This window comes from Biomphalaria glabrata, chromosome 7 (assembly GCF_947242115.1).
Source record: "Biomphalaria glabrata chromosome 7, xgBioGlab47.1, whole genome shotgun sequence".
Classification (NCBI taxonomy): domain Eukaryota; kingdom Metazoa; phylum Mollusca; class Gastropoda; family Planorbidae; genus Biomphalaria; species Biomphalaria glabrata.
The window spans coordinates 28,333,625-28,341,033 of record NC_074717.1 but is presented as its reverse complement, the minus strand read 5'-3'; the positions used below and the strand labels follow the sequence as shown (position 1 = coordinate 28,341,033).

The following is a 7,409-nucleotide window of genomic DNA, read 5'->3' as shown; positions in this document are numbered from 1 at the left end:
CCTGACTAGCGTCTAATTCCAGGTATTTGTGGTAGCGTTCGTATTCCTGGAAGTTTAAAACATTCGCTCACGCCTTCTCTACGCTCGCAGTTCTATTTTGACTCACATTCAACTAAAGGCAACTGCAAGCAAAGAGCGTGACGACCGAATATTACTTGTACAGTAACAACGTAACTAAGATGTACCATTAAGACTAATATATCATATAATATCTCCTCGATTTGAAAATATGGAATCAATGTGATACGGTCAATGAAGAGTTGTAATATAGGCCTACAAAATAATACATAAACATATACTTAATGATTTTCACATATGCAAACACCTACTAATTACAAATGTATTATGCTATTTCAAAGTTGTGTCATGTTTTTAAAATGTAAGGTCTCGTGAGCACTAAGTCATTTAGTTAAAACTATTTCTATCATTACAGTTGGAAAGGGAGACAATAAGGACTTTGAAATATGAATTTTTAAAAATGTGTCTATGCACAATTGGATCGGTGAGTTTTTTGTGCGCTCTTCAAGTCATCCAATAGGGTCATACAAATCTATAGTCCAAAGGTTTATACAATATGATTTTTTTCTAGTAACCCAAGACCGTGTAAGTGATGTGAAAAGATTTTAAAAATATAGGCTTCGATGAGTTGTCCTATATAATCAATCCGACATAGAATGTGTCCCAGACATTAATACTGAAACTTGATAGAAATATTGCTAAAATGTCCCCGAACTCCTAATGGGAGTTTTTATGATGATAACACGGAAAGACTTCGATAAGCACAGAAAAGTCTGTTTTCAAGTGGTTTGCAAAATACAACATTAAACATCTATGCAGATACAGCTTTAAACTTAAAGACCTGCTGGAGGAGAAAGTGGCGAGTAGAGCACCAACAGACACTGGCGACAGACACTATTAGGGAACTTGGGCTAAGTCACAGAAGAACAAAAAAGTTTTCAAAGAACTTCGAGCCAAACCTGGATGTGTTACAGCCAAGCAGCTTGAGAATACTTGCGGTAGCTAAAATCAGTCTGACCTATGTACATCTCACCACCCTGAAAGTCCACCCCTATGTTCTCCTATCAGTTCAATCTACGAGACGTAATGACCCTCACACCGTCTCTCACAACAACAACAACAGCAGCAGCAACAACTTAACGGAAACAACAAATCACACACCAACAAAACAGAAAAAAAAAATTACATCGTTGCGGGGGAGGCGATGGTGGGGCGGGTCTAGGCGAGAGTGGGTGCAAGGGGCAGGGGGAGTCGCACTTAAAGGAATCACCTCCTTACAGAATATGAGTACGTGAATCTCATGTTGTTTCCACCCCTTCACCTGTGTCCGCGAGCTTGGCATCGTCAAGAGGAACATTTTTTTTGAAAGCAGATTTTAATTTCATTCAGAGTTTGGAAACTCTTTACGAAATAAATAAAAATGTCGTATTGAAAACGAAAACTCCAGTTTGTGGAGGTACATTGTGTATGAACTAGAAGTGGAAATAAACATTAGTATAAACAAAGAAAAGTAAAAGAGAAAGTAAAACTAGAATTTAGCAAATCAAATAAACCCTAGCAGTAGCTTAGAACTGACTATCAATGCTCCCGGTACAGTATTTAAGGTGGTTCTAGAGTAGTTGAGAGGATATTCTACGCAGTGAGCCAAAGACGTTATCTTTAGGTGCGAGCCTCATTATCCATTGTTGGCATGTTGTGGACCAGTGATACCATCCTTATACATACCATATTACGGAGATGTAAACAAGCTTCGCTCAACGTATTCAGTGAGACGATGGAGAAACAGATCAAATAGAAGTTCAAATATAAACGTGATTCTTGAATTGTTATTTTTTTTAAATAATTTAATCTAAGGATTGATTGCAGTTTTTGACTAGATGTAAGTATAATGTTTTTAAAAATTGTAAAAATATTTGTTCATTATAAATGTAATGAAAGATCGAGCACTTGGCTACAGAGTACAAACTTCCGAGTCTGTTTTTGTTTTATAACTTTGCGACGTTGTGTCCAGAAATGAAGACTATTTGACGCCCTATCTCCAACCCGCTGGAAGAGCAGTGTTCAAACTCAGACCACTGTGATGACACTCCAAATCTCATACAATACGACCACATCTCTTAGGAGATCGCAATTTTTAATTTTTAAATTTTTAATTTTCTATTACAGTTTCGTTGTCAGAACTAGTTGGACTTCACTTTTTAATGTATTTTACATCTTTACCAATGTTTCTGAACTATTTTTCTGTCTTCACCCTTTGCAACTATAGTCTAAAGTCGCTTCATTTTGGAATCAATTTTTTAAATCAAATCAAATCATAAAACGAAATTGAGTTGAAAATACTTTATCTTAGAAAAGGCAAAAGTTCCTTCAAAGGAAGGTTAATGCTCGTTGGCTATTTCTATATTCTGTTCAGTGTGTGCCTGAAAATGTCACTACCTTATACGTGCACGTAGGAACATGTTGTGTCTGCAGTGTAGTAATAAGTCTAATTACAATCTCAACAGCACCCCAAGCACACAACAACATGACGCTTTAGGAGATAATCGTAAGCGTAGGAAGAACTATTCAAATTTAAATGTTTTGCTTTTTTAGCGGTCCCCGAAAGGGGAAAAGACGCTATTAGTTTTGTGTGAAATGTCTGTCCGTCCGTCCGTCCCGTTAAGATCTCGTATACTAGAAAAGATAGTGAAAACACGACATATAATATTTTAATCCATTCAAAGTTATGATGCAACAGCTACTTTTTTCTTTTCTAAAAGCGAAAAATCTAATTTTTTAAATCACCTATGCAAGCAGTTTTTTTTTCATAAAAATACAACTATTCACTATTAATAGTAACAAACACTGGAGGCTCTTTAGTAGGGGAGATGAATATTTGCCATATTTATAACACATTTATGAAAACAATTATTGAGTTTTTGTCAATTTAAATTAAGTAAATTCTGTTACTAACTATTTCATTTAGGCTACACGAAAAAAAATGTTTACTTTTTTAAAGAGAAAAAATCTATTTAGTATGCATTTAAGTTGGACATAGTTAAAACAACAATTAATAAGTAATTTTTCGTATTATCGCGTAAACTGCATTTCTACATAATCTAAATAGCACACTTAATTAACTAAAGGAAAAAATATTTTTTTTTTTACGAAATGTTTTTTTTTTTTTTTAGAGATTGACCATTTACAAAGCAATTAGATCAATTAGATATTCATTATAAGACATCAGTTAGGCCAAGTTCATATTTGACTTCACATTCACTTTCACCTATCCTTTGGTTTGCTGGACCGCTGGGGCACCACACAAGATCTGACAACCTTCTTTCTCCATTCTTCTCTGTCATTTGTCTTTGATCGAATTCAATTCTGATGTTCTTTCTGAAAATATTGATACCTGCCTTTTTACCTGTCTGGGTGGACCACTTCGGGGGCCGATTTTGAGTTTATGTTTCCACACAAACTGTCTTTGTAACCTTGTTCTTTTTGGTTTGTTGTATATCTCATCTTATCTTATATAATACAGACGTTACTTTAGAGAAGAAGAACATTGTCCTAGTCCAAGCCTCCTGGAGGATGGCAGGGGATGGCAGCGGGAAGGGTTTGAGCTTGGGACCTCCGTGATAACAATCCAAAGTGCATATCACACGACCAGTTATCCACCCTGTATAGTATAGGGTGAATGTCATTCTTTTGCTTCGTATTTTTTGGTTCTTTTGCTACCGTCTTGCATCTAGTTGACTTGTTATTATAGGCTACTTTAGATCTGAATAGAACAAGTTCATCGATAGTCTGTTTCTAAGTGTATGAATAATTGAATTTATTTGAATGTTAGAACCAAAGTAGTGTCTTTTAGCTCATTAGATTCCACAGACCAGAATCTATTCTCCGCATTCAAGTCTAGAAAACGTTAAGCATCCTATTTCACGTATGTCTGGTTTTGTTTTTAAGATTGTCAACAAGCATTTAAAGGGTTTCGTTTCGATCTATCATTTAAATGTAAAGTTTCATTCACATGTTTTTTTCTGAATACAAATTCAATTCTCAGTTTTATTGGGAAAAAAATTACTAGGGAAAATGATAAATATCAATGTTTACGTTTTTTTTTAAATTATTGTTCAAACGTGTAATCAGGCCGGATTTAAGGGAGGGCAGACGGGGCTACTACCTATGAGACTCCATATTTTGTAAAGTCTGCAACTTTACGTTGTTTTTTTTTTTCCTCGCATTATTACCGACAATACATTAAATCTTACAGTTGGCACCACTGTCTCGTGGTTAACAAGTGTCCACTTCAAGATAGCTCGTCCAATACTTCTGAATAGCTACTTTGCGTAAACCCTAACCGAAAATTACATTCTTTGTTACTAAGATATGAGTATTAGAAAATGTTATTATTTTTAACCAAGGAAAATTAAATTAAATTTCCAAGTACTCTTTTTTTTTTTTAGATATTAGTATTTTTAAAAAAAATTAATAAGTGGATTTTATTAAAGCTTTCGAAAAAGTGTTGGGGTCTCCACATACTTAAATCCGGCCCTGAGTGTTTATCCAAAATAAACATCTTCCCTTAAGATATTGGGCCTACACCAGGCGAGAAATGAAGTTTTGAATCCGGAAAAGTGGAATAGTTAGTGCCAGACTTAAACCACTATAACGCCAATGTGATGGCATCCAAATCTACAAAAGTGGGATAGTTAGTGCCAGACTTAAACCACTATAACGCCATCGTGATGTCAACCAAATCTACAAAAGTGGGATAGTTAGTGCCAGACTTAAACCACTATAACGCCAACGTGATGTCATCCAAATCTACAAAAGTGAAATAGTTAGTGCCAGACTTAAACCACTATAACGCCAACGTGATGTCAACCAAATCTACAAAAGTGGGATAGTTAGTGCCAGACTTAAACCACTATAACGCCAACGTGATGTCATCCAAATCTACAAAAGTGAAATAGTTAGTGCCAGACTTAAACCACTATAACGCCAACGTGATGTCATCCAAATCTACAAAAGTGGGATAGTTAGTGCCAGACTTAAACCACTATAACGCCAACGTGATGTCATCCAAATCTACAAAAGTGAAATAGTTTGTGCCAGACTTAAACCACTATAACGCCAACGTGATGTCATCCAAATCTACAAAAGTGAAATAGTTAGTGCCAGACTTAAACCACTATAACGCCAACGTGATGTCATCCAAATCTACAAAAGTGAAATAGTTAGTGCCAGACTTAAACCACTATAACGCCAACGTGATGTCATCCAAATCTACAAAAGTGAAATAGTTAGTGCCAGACTTAAACCACTATAACGCCAACGTGATGGCATCCAAATCTACAAAAGTGGAATAGTTAGTGCCATACTTAAACCACTATAACGCCAACGTGATGCCATCCAAATCTACAAAGCTAATCACATTTTATTTTGCTGAAAAATACTTTATAAATACAAGACTTGCATATCCTGATTTTGTGTGTGTGTATGTGTGTGTGTGTGCGCACGCGCGCGTGTTTGTGTGTATATATATATTGAGCAAAAAACAAAAAAACAATGTGATTTAGCTCAAAAAAGAGTTTTCAGATTTAACAAAGAATTGCAATGATCTTTTTTTTTTGAACGCAACATGTTCTTTTGAAGCTGCAATCACGAGATGGTAAATATTTAGGACTTGACTCGTCTCCGTGTAACACATTTACAATATCGATTGTGTTAGTTACCTGCCGATCATATCTTCCAAAACTTGCTTTCGTCTTGTGTTTCAAAGAATAGTTTTATTTCTCTTAATAGTTTATAGCATTCCCTTGAACATCAAACTTGATTCGTTTCATTCTATGTGTAACTTACAAAAAGATAATCATATATTGGCTATCATTGTTATTATTATTAAATATAGAGATGGCTAATTCAACAGTAGATTTACTTTTCAGAGCAGCCCTAACAGACCTCGAGTCTGTCATTGAATATTAACTGTCGCTCTTTGAGAGAGCACTACTTATTGCTTGGTTATCTCAAGAGTGGTAGCTCGTTTGTTTCTATGTGGGCAAAGAAAAAAGCTTGTCGTGAAAGATTGTTTGCTGTATTGGACGTGTGGTTGACTGACTGAAATCGTCTGCTGAGCGTCTAAAGGCAGCACGATAACCCCAGACATGCCTTTCCCTGACAAGTCCACAAAAGAGATCGGACTATACGCATGAAGGATGCGCTATTCCAAAGTAATTTCAAAAGTAGAATACTCTTTCGTGAAAGAAAATGATTGCGTGCTGGGAAAGTAAGTCTGTTGACGCTCTGTGGTTAAAGAAGAAGATTCTTCCTCATAAGAGAAGATTGCTACCGAAGTCTCCAGAAATTTAAAGTTTGTAAACATTTCTCTTAAGGTTGTGGAAATACACAACTAATGACTACATCTTGCTTAATGTATGGTGGTTGCCTGGTCGTGAGGTATGAGCGATGGAGTGTCGTTCTGTCGTCTAGATGGTCCCGTGTTCATACCCTGCCCTCCGCCATCTCCCGTCGTCTTGTGAGTGGTTTGGTCTAGGAAGTAGATTATCTTCAACTCTGAAGAAACATCCGTAGCATGTCAAACAAAACAAACGAATAATTTAACAAGGTTAGATCAGTAAGAACTTTTCGGTTTTTATTCCATTTGTGGAAAATTCAAACTCAAAACTCGGTTGACCAAATTTATACAAAACAATCCCTTCAAGAAATGATGAAAACATGACTGAAACAAATAAAATACTTCATAAAAATCAGAAATTGAGCTTCGTTTCTATGACACATAAACAAGGTTACAAAGACATTTTGTGTGGAGACACAAACTCAAAATCGGCCCCAGAAGTGGTCCACCCAAGCAGGTAAAAAGGCAGGTTTCAATATTTTCAGAAAGAACATCAGAATGAAATTCTATCAAAGACAAATGACAGAGAAGAATGGAGAAAGAAGGTTGACGGATATTGTGTGGTGCCCCAACAGTCCACAGACCAAAGGATAGGCGAAAGTGAATGTGAAGTTAAATGTGAACCTGGCCTAACTATTGTCTAATAATGAATATATAATTGCTCTAATTGTTTTGTAAAGGGACAATTTCTTTTTCCTCAAGAAATAAAAAATTCCTTTAGTTCAGTGTCCTATAGTAGTGTATGGACTCTACAGTTCAAGCGATAATATGAAAAAAATACTTATTAATTGTTGTTTTAAATTATGTTCAACTTATATGCATACTAAATTGATTTTTTCTCTTTAAAAAATGTAAACATTTTTTGTGTGTAAATGGAGTAGTTACTATAACAGAACTGACCTTGGCAATACAAATGTAAAAACAATATTTTCTTGATAAAAATCTAAAACCATATGCATAAATGTGTTAAAAATATGGTAAATATTCATCTCCT

The 7,409-nt window shown here is 35.4% G+C and overlaps 1 protein-coding gene across 1 annotated transcript in view; it reads left to right on the top strand.

Annotated features, from left to right (window-relative positions):
- Window positions 1-1,328: 1,328 nt before the first annotated feature.
- Window positions 1,329-7,409, top strand: part of LOC106058532 (sodium-dependent noradrenaline transporter-like) — a 131,311-nt gene continuing 125,230 nt past the window's right edge. Inside the window, exon 1 of the mRNA XM_056035027.1 lies at window positions 1,329-1,897. The gene's annotated coding sequence lies outside the window, so the exon portion shown is untranslated. The remainder of the gene's footprint in view (window positions 1,898-7,409) is intronic.